Source organism: Drosophila montana, unplaced genomic scaffold (genome assembly GCF_035044405.1).
Source record: "Drosophila montana isolate Dmon_TW-CO22-7 unplaced genomic scaffold, ASM3504440v1 contig_3218_1, whole genome shotgun sequence".
Lineage (NCBI taxonomy): Eukaryota > Metazoa > Arthropoda > Insecta > Diptera > Drosophilidae > Drosophila > Drosophila montana.
Window position 1 is genome coordinate 3,391,201 of NW_026998098.1, and position 21,100 is coordinate 3,412,300.

The 21,100-nt window shown below is 41.5% G+C and overlaps 1 protein-coding gene and 1 long non-coding RNA gene across 3 annotated transcripts in view; one reads left to right on the forward strand and one right to left on the reverse strand.

The window, feature by feature from the left end:
- The first annotated feature begins 12,328 nt into the window (after positions 1 to 12,328).
- Positions 12,329 to 21,100, forward strand: part of Glut1 (Glucose transporter 1) — a 36,168-nt gene continuing 27,396 nt past the window's right edge. The window contains exon 1 of the mRNA XM_064689988.1: positions 12,329 to 12,732. The gene's annotated coding sequence lies outside the window, so the exon portion shown is untranslated. The remainder of the gene's footprint in view (positions 12,733 to 21,100) is intronic.
- LOC135433761 (uncharacterized) lies at positions 14,226 to 20,836 on the reverse strand. Of its 2 annotated transcripts, XR_010437137.1 has the most exons (3): positions 20,552 to 20,834; positions 15,168 to 15,424; positions 14,226 to 14,765 (listed from the first exon to the last, which is right to left on the reverse strand). It is a non-coding gene; the product is annotated as an uncharacterized LOC135433761 (long non-coding RNA). The 2 variants fall into 2 exon arrangements; XR_010437138.1 differs by lacking the exons at positions 14,226 to 14,765; positions 15,168 to 15,424 and adding an exon at positions 20,311 to 20,490 and having other exon boundaries at positions 20,552 to 20,836.

A 21,100-nucleotide genomic window follows, 5' to 3' on the forward strand; every position in this document is an offset into this window, starting at 1 on the left:
GACCGGCAAGCGGAAGCGGAGAGTAAGGGCAGGGCAGTACACCCAAAAAAGAACTCAATAAATTGTCATGCAGTAAAATGTAGTTTTCTGTGGTGTGGCGCAAAAAAGCCAAAAGGAAGAAGGCCAGGGGCTCGAGGGATGGGCGGGATCAGCAGGGAACGCGACTTTGTTTCAGCGAAACAACGCGACAACGAGAAATACACAAAACAACTGCAACAAGAGTGCAACTGCAGGATACATAAAGGGGCACACGTAAAATGCCAAGACAGCAGCAAAGTGCAAGCTAACCCATACATATGCATAACTAGAATGTATTCACATACATATACATATACATATAATAAATACATGCACATATGTGCGCCTGTGTGCGGCTTGTACACTGTCTGACCGAAAATCACATGTTTGGTTGTACGGGAAGGATGTGATTCAAGTTGCAACGGCAACAACAACAGCAACACGAACACCGCCTGTGACATTTTGGCATTTCAACGGAGCACCACCAGCTCCTGCGGCTGCCTACCTATTCCTGCCACAAAGTACACCCCCCCCACCACCACCACCACCCCCTTACTGTAAGGGTTTGCCAACGTTGTCAGCGTAGCTGCTGTTGAATTTTTCATGCCCATTGCGCGACATAAACTTGGCCTGCCTCTAAATTAAGGCGGTTTCGCTTTATTGGCCAGCCTGCTGCTCCTTCTGCTCCCACTGCTCTTGTAGTTGCGCCTGTTTGGCTGCTTTTGCTGTTGCTGCTGCGGCTTCATTTGGCTTTCACGTAAATGTGCGCTTAGCGTGGCCATGTAATTGAGAACCCTCCGCTTGCCCGCCTGCTCAGTGGCCTTTTAAGTGTATTAATCCTTTTTTATATGCGCACGAAACCGCAGACGTAGTCGAACTTGAGATGCCGAATACACACAAGCACACACACACACACACACACACAGGCACACTCACATGGAAATTAAGTATACGTGGTGTATGCCCGTGTAATTCTCTTATTTGATGCCGCCAAACATTTCGGCTCGTTTACTTGGCCAAAATTGCATTAAAATTGCATAAGTGCACATGGCTTTAATATTTAATTTGGCAAAGAGCTTTTCAAACAGCGCCAGGATTCTTCGCACCCATGCTCCCTGCTCACTGCCAGGCTGCGCTCTTAGTCCGATTTGCTGTCCTGCCGCTGTGCACTTAGCGCTCGCTTTTGTCCAACTCTGGGGCGATAACGTTGACATCCACGCTTAATAATATCCTTTTGCCGTTTCCTAACGCCGAAAAACAAAAGCGCAGCAGCAGTAACAGCAGCCAGCGCCAGCGCCAGTGCAGCGTCCGCTCAGCTCTCGTCCTGTTTTTCCTGGTCGTGATTTTTCCCCAGTTAAGCTCCAAAAAAAAAAAAAAAAAAAGCGCAACGCGCAAATGGAGATAAAAATTTGCCATGCCAAGCTAAAGGAAACGACAAAAAATACAAAAACTAAAAAACCAACAACAGCCAAAGTGCAGCAAAAGTATTTACAAAGCGTTATCGTGATGCGACCCAAACAGCCTGAACTCTGAACTATCCCATCCAACCTGCCCCGAACATGCCCCACGACCTGCTAACCCACCCCCCCCCCCCCCCCTCACAAACCGCTACCAACACGTTCGCTTATTTATTTTTGCTGCTGGCATTTGCTTCTCTAATTTCTGTTGCTCAGCACTTTATAAAAAGAGTTAAATAAAAAAACGCGATACACTCAGAGGAAGCGGTGCGAAAAAAGGTAGATGAAAATATTGAAAGGATTTGTTATTTTATTATATCAAAGGGAAGCAAAAATTTCTTAGCGGTTCATTTACTCTTTGCATAAGTGTAACAATAACTGCAAGTGTTGAGAAATCAGAAGCAAAGAAATATATTTTATAACTTTTGCTTAGCAGCAATAGGGCAATAAAAAAGTTAAAACTGCAATCAAAATAGATATCTTCTTTATAATGTTGAATATTTTAATAGACTGCATCCCAACTGCCATGAATAAATAATATATTAAGTCTTTTAGATTCTGCGATTATTCAGAGAGGGAAGATAAATTATCGTAGAACCCACATAAAATATTTTAACCGATTTCATAGAGGTAGTTAATGTTTCTGGCTTATTGTCCAAAAATTTAATAAAAGTACAAAATACTGTAGGATCCTTAATCTATTTAACAAACATAACTCGCTGTAATTGGGAAATATAAACTCCACTTTAAAGGCGAAAATAAAGGTTTAAGTATATAAAGCAGACGAAAGCTATTCCGAAAAGTAACTCACAAAATTCGAATTTCTGTTTAAAATTATTTTTGCAAATGTTCTCCCAGCGACATTTAATCTGCCTTTACTTGCTTGTAGCTCTCGTTTTGCAGCCTTTTAACACGTTGCGCCTCATCTTCTATTCCATTTTACCATTTACGAGGCGGCAGCTCTTAAGTTTAAAGCTCATCAAGGGGCTTTGGCATTAAATTTCGTTGTTCGCAAAATAGTTTCGCATTTTTATAACTCAATTAAGGCGCCAGCTCAAAGCCAATTAAAATGAGCAGACAGCCAGCTGATTAACCTTGTTAGTTGCATACACACAGATGTACAATATATACATATAGAGGCGTCTGTTTGTCAGCCATAGGCAGCGCCTGCAAGTATGCAATGGCCGGGCTTTAAACTGTAGAGCAAGTGACCAACGCCAGGTCACGCTGTCGTTGTCGTTGTCGTCCTCGGCGTCGTAGTTGTGCGATTGCGAGTGCAGAAATGACGTCATTCGCACAATGCCACGCCCACACTATTCGCTATCGCCCAGCAAATGTTGGCACGGTAATTGTGTGCACTGCACCACGCTTCGGTTGGCAATATTGTTATGACCAAAAACCAGGTCACAAAGGACTTTTCAACTACAACCCGCCCACACCCACACCCACACCCGCAAACACCTAACCACGCTGCCAGCCACTTCTTTTCTTCTGACTGTTGTTATTCGTTTTTCTTGGCCTCAGCTTTCAGCGCGAACGCGCGCGCATATTTTATTTGATTTATTTCCAAAAAAAAAAAAAAAAAGGATAACGCATAATTTCAGTGAATTTACCTACTTTAAGAATTCGCGCTTCAGAATCCTTTTGAGTTCCTTTTTTCCCCCTTTATTTTTTCTCTTTTTGGGCAGCTAAAGCCGCAACTGCAACAGCTGCCAGCTGAAGATTTCTCAGCTCTTTCGCTATTTTGCATTTAATATTTATGCCGCATATCTTTGCCTCTCGCTCACTTTACTAACCAACCGCCCTTCTTTTGCCTTTGTGTACTTTGCAGGCATGCATCAAACTCGAAGCGCTCAACTGCTCAACTCGTTGCGACTTGGCGACTTGGCTCAATCCCTGACCAGGCCAGGCCCGGCCATGGGCTGTTGAATAATTGATGCAGTTTTGGTAAGTGCATTTTGAAAGAGTTTCTGTTCTTTAGGTCTTTAGTTCTTTAGTTTCGTAGCTGTAGCCTCAAATCGCTGGGCATTTCATTTAAATGCATGCCAGGATCTCTCTCCCGCTGAGCCAGAGCCTGACAAATGAAGTGTTCGACTCTGGGGCGTGGCAGAATCCTCATGCATAAACCAATACGCGCTGCTTGGCTGGCGGCAGCATTTACGCGCCGGATGCGGAAATTGTACAACAACAATGGACAGCAAAATAGCATCGAGGCCAACGAAAAAATGGCGTTAACAGCACCTTCACAAAGCCACCGACACACACACACACACACACACATTCGCACACACACAGGCATACACGCATACATAGAAATGGGAGACAAGAACGCGCATTGCCACACATATTGTCCACTATTTTCACACATTTGTATGGCCATTTCAGGGGACGACGCGCGGTTGGGGGCTCTAAAGCGAAGATTGGTGTCCATTATTTTGGGTCAACCTACGGCCATCTCTTTCTCCAACGCCTCGTGGCTATTGCTGTTTCGTTTCGTACTGTTTGTCGATGGCATTATCAGCTTAGCCATTAAGTTTCCAACCCAAAATGTTCATGATTATGCAAATGGTTATGCGAGTATATTGAAAAACAAATCGAACAGGAGTACTCTTTTCTGCGATCTGTGGCCTAGCGCCTTGCCAACAGGCTGCAAATTAGTCCAGACTTTGAATTTTATACTTCTCATTAACCGAACTTTTAACCAGATTAGTTTGATTAAGTAATGCATAACCTAAACTTGTACCAAAAAATCGTTTTTTCAAAACGTCATGATTTTATTTTAATTAGCTTTATATGTAAAAATTGTTTCTCCATTAAGAACTGAAGGAAATTTGACAAGCCAAGCCTCGAACTCACGCTAGCTTTGGATAAATTCATAAAATGGTTACGTATACGCAATGTATTTCAATGTGCATATTGCTCAAGGATCCCTTCAAGTTTGTCCTTCATTAAGTTTGTTAGTGTATTGGAAGTTCGTGAAGTAAACTTTAGCTGAACGTTGTTTATGTATGCATTTGCTAGCTTTATCTTAATGCTGTCTAGATACAAAATTTTCGTCGCTGTTGCCGTTCCGCATTGGTCAGGGCTCTGAGCTCTGTTGTTGTACAAGCTTATTGCTGTTGTTGTCGTAGTTGCTTATCCTTATCCACAACATTGTCGTCTTTCGTTGTTTTTGCTGTTGTTGTTGACGTTGTTGTTGTTGTGGTTGTCATCGTCTTTGCCTTTCGCCTTTGCCATTGCCATTGCGCTGCCTTTCCGCTCGTCGTTTGTTTTGTCATTCAATTCAATGAGGCTAATGTCCGTTGAGTTTTGCACCGCACCTACAGCTGGAGATATAGCCAGTTCAGCTCGTTGTTGTTTCTCTTGTTGTTGTCGTTGTTGTTATTGCCCTGTCTGGTCTGCTCCGGTCTGGCTGTGCTCTTGTGCGTCCATTGCTTCCCATGTTGCTGTTGAAGTGCCATTAAGTTTAGTTGTCACTTAGCCTCTTTGCTTTTATATGCCCGCTGCCGTCTGCTGGCCGTTGTCCGTTGTCAGGCTGCGCGGCGCGTTGTTGTTATCCTTTTGGCTTGAACGTCTTAAGCGACTAATACCATGGCCATAAAAATGTCCAACTAATGCTTTAAAGTGTGCCAGCCAATGACAAGCCCCATGTCAAGTCAATGCGACTTCAGCCAAGGCAAGACCAGACCAGACGAGACGAGACGAGATGAGTCCAGTTTAGCACAGGCTGAGGCTGAGGCTGAGTCTAAGTCTGAGTCCAAGTAGCTGCCTATTTCTGTTATCGCAACGTTTTGGTTTTTTATCGATCGTTTTGCGTGTTGTTGTTTGTTGTTGTTTTTGGCCTGTTTGATTTTCAGCTTTAAGCGTCGCAAATTTAACTCGTTTTTCTTTATTTTGATTGTTTTCTCGCTTTTCGGCCAGCCTGAAATTGCGTGTTAATTTTCACACTAATACAGAGCCGGACACAGCTACAGATACGGCCGTATTTGTAGCGTATTCTGTTTGTGTTTTGCGGTCTTTATTTAAGCCTGGCCCCGCTTATTCCAGCTCGTTGTGTGAATCTCTTTTTGTCATGTTCGGTACGGGACTTGTTTAAATATTTGCATTTTTATTGTGGAGCAGAACACGTTGCGCCTTTTGGTTCATTAGCAGACACTCGCACTGCTGGCCCTGGTTAACCGAAATCCGATGGGGTCATAGCATATAGAACGAGCTGTCTATATGGTAGATGTGCTAATTGTGCCAAAGTTTCGTCCAAATGAAGTACATGCCATTCAATTAATTTTGCCCGAGCTGCCGGAAAATGAAACTTGCAGCCAAAATGCAAAAATGTTCGTAAACTTTTCGATCGACTTGCCGTTCTGTTCTGTTTTCCCGATGAACTTTCATTATGCAGCATATATTTCGGCAATCATGTAAACAAGCCGCGCCAATTTGTTGTTTGTTGCCTCCACCAAACCAGTAAAGAGTAGAGAAGAAGAAGAAGAAAAAAAAATGCAAATAAAAATAACATAAAAATGTTTACTTAAAAAACATGTCAAAAATTTGCAAGCAGCAACTGAAACACTTTACACTTTAATGGGCAGCTCGAAGGGGTGGCGCTGGCCCGGAAAATGCATTAAAAATGCAGATACAGCCGCTGGCGCGAGGCAGCCCGCCACAGTCATGTGCAAATTTCAACTTGTCAATTTATGATTATGGCACCCCATGAACCGAAGCAAAATGTAAATTATACGCCACCGACGAAATGAAACTCAAGCGAATAACAAGTGAAATTGCTGCTAAGCCTGTGTGTCCGGGTGTGTGTGCGTGTGTGTGTGCGTGTGTATGTGTGTGCTTTAGTGTGCGCCCTGCCAATTTTAAATTTAGTTTTTATTGTAGTTGCTTGTGGTAGTTGGCAGAATGACTTCTTACCAGTTTTGCCTACCTGTCTGCCTGCCTGCCAGCTTGCCAGCCGGTCTGCCCCTTTGCCCGCCAGGTCTGGCTTCCCGACTAGCTTGTTACATTTAACGCTTCTTAACGCCGAATTGACTACACACACACACACACACACACACACACACACGTACTCTCAGTTGTTTGGCTGTTATGTAAATGAGAATGAGTCGCTTGCCGCTCGTCGCTCCTTCATAATGTTGCTCAATCGAGGGCCGCTGCGGCGCAGGTGCATTGAAATAGTTACTTAGTATGTTACGTATACGACATGCTGTACACACAGAAATCACATGTACTTTGGCTGGCAAGCGATTCAATGTCAGACCGGAGCTGACAAGTTTGGTTAGAAAACTGTCAATTGGCTGCAAGTTGTTCCTTCCATACATAATGTAGCTTAGGGCAGATGAGTTTTCTCTCTGGTCACCCACAAAAATGTGTATTTTATTTGAAATCAATTTTAATTAAAAACATATTACAGATTTGTCTTGCCAGAGTTGTGTGTATGAATGAAAATTGATTTTAATATGTCGCCAAGGGATATGCGAAGCATAAAATATGTGCAAAGTAAAGACTAAGATTGCAAATACAAGTTTTAGTGAATAATATTGAAATGGTATTAAATGTTAAATATATTTCGGCCTATCATCGAGAATTTTCTGTAGATCCAGTTTTGTTGCTTAAAGTGTACTCTTCTTTAAAAAGCTTTAGATACAAAATTAAAAAAAAAATAAGGCAATAGACGTGAGTTTTTCGGTCTAATAATAAATGCTCGTTTGTGCTTCAAAATGGAAAATGATGTATTGAAAATTCATTTAGAATGATTCTCATTATTTTCATAAGGCCCCTTTAAAAAGTTTCGTTCGATTTAACGTTCACAGTTAACAATGTTTCGGCTTTCAATTTTATAGCGTAGCTATCTTAAATTCCATTTCAGAGTACACTCACAATCAGCTAAACCTCCAAAACAATGAAAATGGAGTTGCTAGTTGTTATTGCTGTGCTGTTGGGCGGCGGAAATGTAAATGAATCTGATTGTGAGCTTCTACGGGCAAATCACACACACACACACTCACACATGTTCACCTGTGTGTGTGTGAGGCATAAAATTTGATTGTGATTGAAAAGTGTAGCCTACTTTCGGGCGGGCGCATATAAAATGCATGTAATCAAGCGAAATGGAAATGTACTGCAATCGAGGGGCAACGGGCCGAGCCAACTGGGCCACAATGCATTTGCACGTTACCACCTGCGGCCCTAGCTGATTGCCACGCCCCCCACGCCCCCCATGCCACTTGCCCTAGCGCAATAATTGAAATTTGATTTGATTAGTTTGGATTTCGACTTTATGCGGGCTCCAGTTGCATTTTACTGCTATCTGCGTGTGTGTTTCTGTGTGTCTGTATGTGTGTTTTGCAGAATTAAAATGATATATTAATTTCTGTTTTGCGTGCCTGATTACAACGCCTTCACCAAATCCCTTTATAATTGAGTCGCTCGTGAATTGTTCAGAATTTTTCTGACCATATTTTTTTTTCTTAGCAGTTAATGAAAATCGCAAGGACGCCGATATAATTGAACTATTTGATTTTCATAATTTAAATTATACGCAGACAATTCAATAATAATTACCTCGAGACAAAGCACGACGGAGAGGGGGTGGTGGGGGACGAAAGTGTGTCCAGCGCGTTCTGTGGAAGCGCTCAGTGGCATGTACAAAATTTAATTAAGTAACTTATTGTTTTTATTTGCATTCCCTTTTGTCGCTGCTCTGCTGCTGGTCTTTGGCCAGGGGTAAGATATTCCACTGCATATTTATGTCGCCTTTGTTTCGTGTGACACAATAATTAAATAAATATTTGCACACAACAAAAGTATATATAAAATACACAACAACAAAAATTAAATAAAAATAGCATAAAAGAAAACATTTATGATATTGTCAGTACTGAAAAAAAAACGCGAAAACTCTTCGCTTAATGGGACCAGTGCGGGCGTGGAAATGTGAATTGATGATGGTCACCATATTGATAAACAGTAAATGGAAGATTGGTAAATGATGAAAAATGCGCTGCACTTGCCACACCTTTGCGTGTGGCCAAGTGGAAAGTGGAAAGAGCAAAATGAAAGGAAAGGAAACGAAAGGAAGCCAACGCACCAATATTGTCGGCGAATTTTCTTTTATATGAATTATGACATCCGTTGGTGAACGCAGTTGGGGGCGCTGCCAATGGAGGCAATGTGGGCAATGGAGGTCCAAGCATTAAAATAAAGAAGAAAATTCAAAGAGGATTGATTGGCAGAATGAAAATAATAAATAGTTCTTCAGATTGTTTAAGCTGCTTACGAAAATCACGTTGAACAATTCTTAAATGAAACAAGCAGCAATGTTGCAATCAGGTGCAAAAAACTGCACAATACTCAGTGCACAAAATACTAAACGATTGAATCAGCTGAAAAGATTCTATTTGCCAATAGTTAGACAATATTTACTTCAATATACACATTTTTACCTTATGAAAACAACTTTTAAGTAAATATTTTATACATATATATTTAAAGATAAATGCTGAGTTTGTGCATAAAGTTTTAAATGAGTTCTGGAACTCACAGCCTAAGCTATTCCAATTGTACTTTTTTTTCCATTTTGCAACAATTCTCACATTCTCTGGTATTTTGCTTTATGGATATGCAAATTCCTTAGATACCAAAAGCCGATTCTCACAAACACACTCTTATCTCTCTCTCTACTTTGCTCCTTTTTTTGTTTGCTGCTGTTTTTTCTGCTGCTGTTCCGATACCCTTTCAAAAAACAGTTCACATTTGACAGGCTTTTGCAGCTTAAATGCCCAAAGAAATGTTCATAGGAGCAACTACAGCACTTAAGTCAAACACTGAGAATAAAGTTTGGTAAAAATATCATTGAATACTAATAAAATATATTAACTTCTTATTTGCTGCTCCATCTTCAAGCCAGGTTGTCGCAAATCATATTATTAAGCTGTTTAGATTCTATGTTAGAGGTGAAGATATGGCAAATTGTGTACAAGCATTTTCTATTGATCACATAACCTTTGTTTCCATGCGATGCTAAGGGACATTAAAGTCTCGGTGCTGCTGGAGTATCCTTTCCTTGCCGTTTTTGCTTTACTGACAACATAATAATAAGTTTTCTCTCTTTCTGGTCTTTTTGGCATTTTTTGTTGTTGTTGTAGTTGTTGTTGTTGTTCTTTGCATTGCGGGAAATACTTTCAAAGGGCAACCTGCATCTGCCGCTTGCTGTTGTTGTTGTAGTTCCTGCTGGTGCTGCCGTTTCTGCGGTATTGAGCGCAAAAGTTTACTGAACGCAGCAAAAAAAAAATGGAAACATATTACGCACACACACACACACACGCACACTGGCGATGGTCATAAGAACATACATGTGTTTATGTGTCTGTGTGTGTGTGTGTATGTGCGACTTGTACTATTTACGCCGCCTTCGCTGTCGACTCCTTTGGCGCTTTATGGCGGCGACGGCGACGGCGACCGTTTGCAGCGTGTCCTTACACACACTTTAAATTATTTATTTTTACACTTTGCTGTTACACATTTTAAGCTGTATGCGTGAGCACATATATAAGTGCGACTGTGTGTGTGTGTGAGTGTGTGAGTGTGCTGGCTGTGCGTGTATGCGGTGTTGTTTAATACACTTGGGCAGGCTACGCTATGCAGGCATCGGCCTACGCCAACAACGACCCAACAAGACAAAGAACAGGGACCGCTCTTTATATTTGTACAGTTTTGCTCTCACTCCCTCTCTCTCTCTCTCTCGTTCTCTTTCTCCCTCTCGCTCTGTGTCTGTTCGACTCGTTTTTTCTTTTCACTTTTCGCTGGCTCTCTGTCTCTCACCTTCTCACTCTCGCTTACTCGCTCGCTGACTGGCTTTTCTTTTCAAAACTTGTAAATTATTTGCCTTTTGCCTTATTCCTCACACATACGCGCACAAATTGTCTTGAGTTTATGTGTTAAACTTTACATCTCGTGTTTGGCCGTGGAAGGACTCGACGCTCGTTCTGGGTGCGGGCGCTGGGCGTTGTGTCCTGTTGGCCATTGTAGTATGCGGCCATGTGGGCGTCATTGTGGCTGTGGCCTGTGCGCCTGCATGGCATGTAAATGATATCGTTCCTTCTGGCCACGTCCACATCTACATCCACATGTCCTTGTCGTCCTTGCTCACGTCACCAGCGGCGACGTCGCTTTTATTGCTCGCTTTTGTTGAAGCTGCCTGCTTGCCGCCGTTAAACAAATGAACAACATAAATAATTGCAAAAGCGCACACTTACACACACCATACACGCACACAGACACACGCACAGACACTCACACGCACGCACACATACACATAATCGCACACGTATGCAAAGTGGGGTAAATCGCTGCGTTTGCTGCATACTTAAAGGCGCTGCACGCGCCAACAAATCTGTTGAGCTTCAGCTTTGCCTGCCTTCATTTCGAAGCAAGATTAATGGGCAATGGACTAAAAGCTATTCAAAGTCAGCTGCCAATGCAAATTCCCATCTGTGGCATCCACAGCAGCAATCCGTAGCCACACGCCTAATTACTTATTTGCTGCAATCCATAAACGCCGCTCGCATTATCAATGAGCTCCACCTCAGCCACCGCATTCGCCACTCGAATCACTCAACTAATTGCCGCAACACGCTCAACAGGCACTAAGCCGCCTCAACAATCTGCTCATCCACCTCGAGCAGTTGCTGTTAATTTCGCTACCGCTGTTAATTGTTGTTGCAGCTGTCGTGTCTGATAACGGGCTGCACGCCTGGCCCATTTGCGCTGCGGCCCTCTAATTGTTGCTATACATATATATATATATATATACAAATGTGTATGTTTATATCTCTAAATACAAATGCGATTACATTAAGTAGCTTGTCAGCCAGCCCCTCCCACTTCCCATTAGCATTAAGTAACTCCAAATTCGAGCTAAGTGAGCAAAAAAGGCACTCAACACCTCAGCATTCAGCTATTCAGCTACCAGCTACGAGCTACTAGCTATTCAGCACTCAACGCTGTTTTCGACATTCAAATTTTATTCGTTCAGCTGTGAAAGCCAAAAGCTGACGCTTTCGGTACTTGCGCTCCATTGAAATTTTTAGTTTCCAATATAAAACCTTACTAAAGTAGTTTTTTATAGCCTTGGCCTTGCCGGGCAGTGACATTTAGACGGGCTGTCCCACATAGTTATATAGTCATAAAGATAAATAATATATTGACATAACTTTAACCATAGCAGCATGACGAAACAAATCGTTTAGATAACTCGCACGATAGCCTTAAACGTGATTGTAACCGAATGTAAATGTGTTTATTCTTAGAGATTTCTCGGAAATTCTGTTTAGTTATAACAGGTTTTCTCAATAACCAATCAGTAATCATAGCTTTGGCATAGTTCACGTTTCTACCTGTTACAATCAAATTCTAATAAATAGCGCCCACTGGAAATATTCAGAACGCATGGCCGCTATAGATTTCAATGTTAACAATGTTGTAAATAATTACTTATAATATAACCATATTGCATTATTTATATTTTTATTTTAATTTGTATATTTGTGATTTACTTATTTGTCTGTAATAATATACTCTTCAATTATTGTTCACTTTACTAGCGATTAGCTTCAGCTTTCGTTGATTTGCTTCTATTTTCATTTCTGTTTTGTTTCTTGATTTTCGTACGGTACCTATTCCAATATGAGCAACAACAGCTCCGGTCCAGCAGGTTTTTTTCTGTATTCACCGATGCAGCAGCCACGCTGGTGTTTGCGCACTTTCTCATATCTTTCTCTCTCTCGTTCTCCCTGTCACTCACGCGTTCTCTTTTCGCCGTTGATCTTACACACTGACGTTCAGCGTCTGCTGTTTCGATAATGTCGCCGTCACAGTCCGATCGTGAACTTCGCTTTATTCAGTTGTCGCGTACCGCGTGTCTCCGCCGCGAAAAAAAAAAGTAAAACTTAGTTGTGAGTTGGCTGTTTGATTTCTCGCCCGAAAGCCGCCTGTAGTGTATTGTTTTATGTTTGTTGTTATCAACGCGTCTAAAAGCTTTAACAGCAGTAATTTCGTGCCTCGAGTGTGTTATAAACTATAATTAAGAACGTGCGTGTGTTTTGCGGCCCCCTTCCCGAAAGATTCGCAGTCGCATTCAACTCCAACCCATTTAAATCAATATAAAATTACCGCAGTGGTTTTTTTTATCGCCATCATTTCGTTTGCTTTTGTTGCTTTTGTTTTAAAAACATAAATTAATATAAATTCATGCAAGGTTGGTTTTTTATATTTCGATAACATTAATCTTTTTTCATTCCACTTCTTCTTCTCCCTGCTTCGGCTGTTGTTGCTTTTGCTGCTTCTTGCTGCTCTCGCCTTACCTTTCCCTCTGTCCCCCTCACTTTTGCTCTCTGTCAAGGTACATTGCCCAAGACATAAAGAGCAAAAAAAAAATAACTGTACATGACATGATAAAGCAATAAAGCGAATTGCAACAAGTTTTTGCCGTTCTGTTTGACGTTGAGTTCGACGCAGTTTGCGCAGTTCGTTGCTTAAAACAATTCGATTTAAAATTAACTTTAAACAAAATAAAATAAACATGCGGCGCATGCAAGTGTGACATGCAACAGCAGCAACAACCTCAACTCAATTAAAACGTACGACGAATTGCAAAAAAAAAACAAGAGGCTCTAGTCGGGAGTTCTCGACTAGGGAATACCCTGGACCCACTTCCACCAAAAAAATGCAGCTCGCGTCTTTGGCAGTAATAAAAAATAAATTTTAATAAGAGGAGTAGGAATCGAACCCGTAACAGACCGCACCACTTGCCCACGCCTTTACTCGACATCTCATACTTAACCATTTACTTCTTGGCGAAAAAAAGCGAATTTAAATAGCAGCACATACATACACACAGAAAAGAATACAATGGCAATTGCAATGCTGTTGATAGCATTCAATAAATACGCGCTTGAATGTGTGTGTGTGTACATGCATACAGAAATTCTTGACATTTTCGCCGAACACGTTTTCTTTAATAACTTTTGTGTTTCCTAACAAATCTTGATGCAATTTTCACCGGTAGATAGAATATATATACTTTCTGTTTCGTTTTGCACAAATACAATATACCATTTTTACCCATTTTTAATGGGTGCAGGGTATAAAAAGAGAAAAATGCAAATTACAAAAACTCTAGCAACAACAATAACAACAAATGATGCTGCTTACCTCTCAATAAACATTTTAAATTTTTTTTGTTTTTTGTTTGTCGTTCATGGCTCTCAATTTATTTATTGTGATTATTTTGTTATTTATTAACATCTGTTGTTGTTGTTGTTTTTGCTGATGGCGGCGTTATTCACTTATATTTATTTTTTATTGTATTTATCGAATTTGTTGTTGCTATATTTGCTGAATTTATTGTTACTGGCAATTCGCTGTTTATGATTTTTATGGCACTTCCACGCGACTGAACAAATTCCATAAAATTTATACGTAAATCTATTATGCAGCAATCGCAATACGGTTAACTTTACCTTTACCTTTATTTTTCACTTGTCTTTATTAAACGTTTTTTTATGGCAAGCCCTAAAAGTTCGACAGGAAATGCATAAAACACGAGCAGTGAACATATAAATTAAATTGATCATTTGATGCTGCTCAGAAATGTGAAATGAATGCAGTTTATGTTAAGTAGGTAAAACTGTAGCACATCAAATATTAGGCGCTTGTACAGGAGAATCCCTGTATCCAGCTTATGTCTGCTCAAATATTCACTCAAATACACACTCCATATATAATATATATAATAATATCCAAATCGATCATGACTTAGCTCGTCATACTCATACTCATACTGGCTTTATTTAAAAGGCATGTGATTAATACAAAATATGATATTTTCCGCCTGCTATTGTGTTAACAATATAAGTGTATTGTTTACAAACTAACTTTCGAACTGTCAGCTGATAATCTTTGAATGTGATCAGTTATGGCGATGCCAATGAAAATTCTATAAGCTAGATAGAGACGGAGATGGCTCCTTCTGTCCGCTTTGTACATGTGCATATAACTCGCTTTTAACCCATTTGTAATGGGCAATCAGTTGCAAATATTTCAGCAGTTCCTAACGAAGGGCTTAACTTCAAAAACGCAGCCTCAATTATCGTAGTGATCAGCATTGTAGCCGCTGAGGATGAGTGGCGGGATGGTAAGGATTCCAAATATCGAATGTCGATCAAGCTTATGCTATAGCCATAGCGTTTTCCTAGAATAATGCCATTGAGCGAGTGGGGTCCTAGGCAGCTGCAATCACACAAATATTAAAATATAAACCATTAATGGCAGATTGTTCAGAGTCTATTTGTATATAGACTATAACGAGAAACTAAGCCTTAAGTAACGATTACATATTATAAAAATTATCTATTTTTATCTAACACAAAGTAATCAACTATATTTTAATATATGCAATTCGCAATTAATTTATTAGAATGATACACGTCTCATTGGAGCTGTTTATGAAAAGTGGTTAGACACAATTCGGAAATTTCCATTCGATAACTTTGCCACTTGTCACGCAATTTGAGACACATCAGTCAGCTTCCTCGTCAATCAAGGTAACCCTGCTCAAAGTTCAAGCCCCACCAAAACCAACACCACATTAACCAAATTCCTAATTTATAGCCAACCATCATATTTCCTTACCTGCAAAGCCAGCCCAGGATCAAAACTTTAAGCCGGAGTGTAACTGAACCCCAACACGAGGGTGATTGCCCCTGCCACTTGCGTTGGCCACCAAAAGTCAAATTAAATATCTATTTTTGGGCTACATGTACAAAAATGAACGTTGCGGGGATGGTTTGGTGTGGAGGAGGGTGGAGTCGAGGGGTTCAGGTTGTTGGCGCTGCTTTTGTTAATTATCCTCCATGAACTTGATAGTTTTCATCAAAAGGTAACGAGCGCTGTTGATGAAAATTCAAATGAATACGAATATGCAAATGTGAAAATGAGAAAATTTCTGCCAATATATGAGTATTAATTAGTGAGTGTGTGTGGGTGTGTGTGTGCGTGTGTGTCTGCTTGGTGCTGTGGCTTTAATTGTTGTTGTTTGCATTTCAGTCGTAATGCCGCAAATTAGTAAAGTTGCCAGCGTTTTGGTATCCCTTGCCTATCAATTTGTGTTGCCGCTGCTCAGGTTTACAGTTTATGTAGTTGCCAATTAACACCCGGAACTCGTAACTGAACTTTGATGGGGAAAATACAAAATGGAAATGAATTGTGAAATAACACAAATAGTTAAGTGCCTATACGGCTGCTGCTGATGCGGCAGCTGGCAAAAATGGGGCTGAAAATTGAATCTGCGGCAGCAATAACAGACACCGCAACATTGGAGCTGATGCAGCATACAGCGGGGCATTGTCAGAGTGAGTGACGCTTTTGCGCCCGCCGACCCCTGTGGTGGTAAACAACCTGATGCCTGGGACTTGGCTCTGGAGCTGGCTAATGATGCGCATGATGTGCGCCATTGTCATCGTCGTCATCTCGCCGGCTTGTGCATGTGGCAGCAGCAGCAACAACAGCTGCTGCAACGTCAACTTCGTCTTCATCAGTGGCAGCAGCCCTGCGCTGGCTAGATGTAGTTGGTTGTTGCACATGCAACATGGCAAGTTGGCAAGTTGGACGGCCTCCAACAGAGCGCTGCACTGCATGAAATTAATATTAATATTAATCGCGGCAATGCATTTAAGCCGCATTTAGCCGATTTGCCAGCTTTATCCCGCCGCTTTTTCATTTCGCAGCCTTTGTGCGCCTTTTGTTTATTCTGTGATTTTTATTTATTGTTTTGCGGTCGCGCGGTTATTAAAATGCCGCTGGCAATTTGTAATCATTAGACCCGGTCGTGGGTGGTTACAGCTGGGCACCCTGTGCCACTTTCAGTGCACCCTGTGCCAGTGGCTGGCAAAAGTCGGTGACATTTTAGCCAACTAAATATCCATGCAGTTATGCAAATCGCACAAACACAGACAAGTAGTGACTGCCATTTGCACGTCCACCGGCTTCTGCTCCTTCAGCTGGCTCGTCATCATCGTTTTCGTGTTCTTGTTGTTGCAGTTGTCGTGGTAAAATTTAAGTGGCCACTTGACTAAATTAATATGACACAGCTGCAAGTGCTCGGCACTTGTCTATGCCTGCCCCCACTCATCGCCTTCTGCACTCTACGGATTTTCTATCTGCCACCACACTTTATCGTCTTTTGGCCAACAATATGAATAATTATGACGTCGAGCTGTCGGTTGATTTGCATCCTCAACTCTTGCCACACTCTTTGGCTTACAGTTGCCAAAGGCCAGTCAATAGGTAAAAAGTGCACACTCTTCAGGCATATGTTTTTGGCAGTTGCAACAAAATTGACAATTATGAAATATTTTAACACTGTGCACTACAGAACACCTGCTCCGAATTTATAAAATGTCTCTGTGTGCGTGTATGTGTGCGTATTTTTGAAGATTTATTTAAAAGATTGAACAAGCAACAAATGAAGCAATCAATTTGATTATTTCCTTTCATTCGAAAGTTAACAGGTAACTGTCTATGAGTGTAAAATTCTACACTAAAATGTTTATTGATAATACAAAATCATAAAAAGTACTATGAAAAATTAATACATTTTAAAAGCTTTCAATGAACACATTGATTACACTTGTCGGATCTACGAAAGATAGAAAATTGTTTTAGCTTGCATGCGGCAAACTTGAGAATATGTTTCAAATCATAATCTCAAGAGTTTCTCGAAAGCAATCAATAACCGCCGTAGTCAAATTGTGTGCATATTGATATGACTGTAACTGGTAGAAAGTGTTATCGCCGATTCCATTAAGCACGTATATTTTTAATCAGTAAAAACAGCTTTTTCTATTCAGTCTAGACTTTCTGTCTATAGATTCTCGAATGTTCACAATGTTTTTATTTTTTTTAGTATTTGTTTCGGCTTACTTAAGCATTGAAAAAGCGAAGGATCGGTATTTGGCATTTATATGCCATATTTAAACTTTGAACATTTTATTGAGTTCGGAAAATAATGGATATCCCATCAAGTATTTATAGAACGAAGCTTAAATTAATGTCGAGGCAGCTCAAATCTGGGTACAGGGCATTTCACCGTCGGGCAGACTAAAAAAGTGTATCGTTTTGTACAATCAACTGTATTCTTTTAATTCTACTGAATTACTTTTCTTATATTTCTTCAAATTAATCCCATCACACAATCTATGTGATTCATGGCACAAGCTACCATATTTCATTTCCCAATGGCTGCTAGTTAACGCTCACGCTGGCATCTCTGTTGGCAGGCCCATAAGCGAGGATGTCACTACCAAGTAAAAATCCAAACTGTTTGCAGGTTGTCGCCCGTTGGTTTTTTTTGTTTTTTTTTTTTTAATTTTTTTACTTTTTCTCCTTTTTGCTGCAGCACATGTCACACTTGGCTCGCAGTTTATGGCCAGGCCAGGGCTACGAAAATAACCATAAGGCAATTGCCCAGGCGGCTTGCAGCCTTCGTGTCAGCCTCCCCGTCCCCCCGTCCGCTACCCTTTCCTGTTATGTGCAGATCCCCAGGCTCCACGCCCAGTGTTTGTGGCACTCATAAGCCTTGAATGCTAAATGTCAAAGTTACTCCTTGGCGTAACATTCGACACATTGGGGCGTTGAGGTGTGCCTACGTGTGTGCATGTGCTCGTAATGGCTGCCTGACTGCCTACCAACTGCCTCCTGCCTCCTGCCACCCGCTTACTGATTTCTGCCTCATCATCCCGTCAGCCTGCCTGGTTGCTTTTGGATTACATTACACTAAGTTCTGTGCAAACACAGTTGGCGCAGTTCATTAACATGTTACATGGACATGGAGACCCTGAGCTATAGCAGTGGCAGGATTCGGAGTTGGAGTCGGAGTCAGAGTCAGAGTCGGGTTTAGTTTAGTTCAGAGCGACTTCGCTCTACTTTGGACGAGACTCTTTAGGGCTTGTGTTTGTTTGTGCAAATGTATGCGTAAGCACAATATGCACGTATGTAAGTCTCTCAATGCCTGTGTGTAAGTGTGTGTGTGTGTGTGTGTTTGGGTGCGTATATGTGCTTGGGTTGTGTGCTTTATGCCATTTTCTACACGCCCAACGCCTAAATCGCTCGACGCTGATGCGGAAGTGTTGCCCGGGCGCCCACTTCAAACAACTAGAGCGACTCAAAGCTCAAAGCTTCAGATATGGCTACCATATGAATATAAAAATGAATGTATATGAATACTTAGCTGTTTAAGAGTGTGTGAGTATGTCTGTGAGTCTGTGTGCGGTTATGTTTGGGACTAAGCTGCGTATTAAATGTAAAGTATAAATAATTAACAGCATACTAAGACACCGAAATGAGGCTGTTGAACAAAAGGAGCCTGCGGTTAGCAGCCCTTGTTACAATTGGCACCCAACGTGGAACAGTCCTCTCTAATTAGGCGCGCTTTAAGTGCAGTCGTGTGGCTAATCAGAGGGGACACGGCAAATGGATTGGGGGCTGTGGATAGAGTGAAACCAATCTGCACAATGCTCCAGTTAATTTACAGTTTTAATGCGTTTTCGACTTGTTGTTGCTGCACCAAAGTAGTTTCAGCCGAAATCAAGCTAAGCACATACACACAAAAACACACACACAGCAAAGCAAACAAACAGGCAAATAAGCAAAAACATAGAGTCGGACGGGCAGACAGATAGGCAATGGCAACAAGCGGAGGCTAATTCATTTGTTGGCTTCCGTGCACAAAACCAGCAGCCGTTGCATACTTTGCGGCGCAAACAAAACCAAGGCACCAGAGGCGGCCACAGCCAAAGCCACAGCCACTGCCACAATCGTAGTTGCAGCTGCAGTCGCAGTCGCAGTCGAGGTTGAAGGCAGCATCCAATCCGTCCCCCCTTTCTGTGGTAGCTGCAGTACTCGTACGTGGAGCCGTACACGTCAATGAGTCCCAAAACAAAAACCAAAAAACTGCATATATAGACATATATAGTAGTCGCAGGCATTCCCATGCGAGCTCTACTCGGACTATTTGGCCTGGTTGGGCCTGGCCAGAGGCAGGCGGAGCCTGGCCGTAAAACTCAGAGCAATTCGTTTTAATGAATCCATCCACATGCAGACATGGCCGACTGCCCAGGCCAGCCAGCCAGCTCGTCAGAGCAACTGATTGTATCAACTTCCTAAGTGGATTTTGCAGTCCAACTGGCATTACGCCTCTTGGCCGCAGGTAATTTCGTATGAATGAAAAGCAAAAGTCTGCACGGGCCACATCACAGGCCAACCTTCCTCTCTATTCATCTCTCCCTTTCTGTCAGCATTGTTGCAGCTGAGGCAAGCTTCATGTTACTTATTCATGCCATTGCCTATGCATATGAGCAACTTTCAGCTCTGATTCTCTGACATTTTATGTATTTGCCTTTTGGTCGCGAACTGCTGCTGGCCCTGGTTCTGACGTTGTCTTTCAATAAACATTCATTCACACTGCCAGTTGAAGCCAGCAGCGGGCCACCTAATCCGCCATCCTCAGCTGCCTCAGTTTCGATTCCCAGGACCTGCCAGTTATGATTTTTGTTTAGCTACCGAATGTTGCAGCAACTTTGCCGGCTTTCTTTGCACTTTCTGTTCAAACCGAAATCCCCACCCCCCCCAAACACATTCCCCTGTCTACCATCGCACTCGCTGCGGCTTTTCACACTCATGAATTTTTAAGCGGCATTTTGCAGTTTTCAGTCACTAACACCGAGTTCCGGGCCAAGACTGCGACGTTGCATTTCTCGTCATTTTCAGCAAGTCGAAATAGTTTTTTATGCAATTTTTATGATTGGATTTGGGAGTTGCATAGCCAAGTGGCATTAAAAACAGGATTCGAGCTGCATTCGCAATGAGAAGCTGCGAGATATTTGACAGTCACAAATCGTGTTGGTACCGGCGATAAGGATGAAAGTTATTGCCATTATAGATTGCATCACATACAGGGCTAGTAAATAAACTTGATAAGCAAATTCTACATTTGCATACGCTTCAAATAAAATACATACCTGTGTACCGACAGTGCCGTATTCTCGATTGCAACATTTAAATTAGTTTTTTTATATGCAATTGGCCGTAAAACTTATTCTTTGGAAATAACCAACCGCAGCTTAACAAAGCCAATGGCCAACAGCCAACTTTAAAAAGGGGATTTGCACAAAAACTGCATTTCAATTAGTTATTGCGAAATAAAGTTGCCCGGCTATGGCGCATATGAAATTAGTTGTAATGAATATAACTTGCACCACCTTTACCCAACAGCTGCCCAGCTGAAAGTGTTGTTCAGCAGCCGCTGCTGCTGCTCGTGTCTGGCTAATGGAAGCTGGCTATTAGTTCATAAATTACGTAAACCTTTTGCTGCAGTGTTCTTTCTTCTTCTTCTTCTTTTTTTATTTTTTTTTTTATTTTTAATTTAAAAACGCATTTAGTGTGAGCGCATTTCACTTAGTTTTTTTATGTATTACGTTAAACAGCTTTAGACACTCAACTGGGCTGGGGTTTTATATGCGAACATTCCAACTCTCTCTCTAACTACTTGTCTTTCTCTTTTCCTCTCG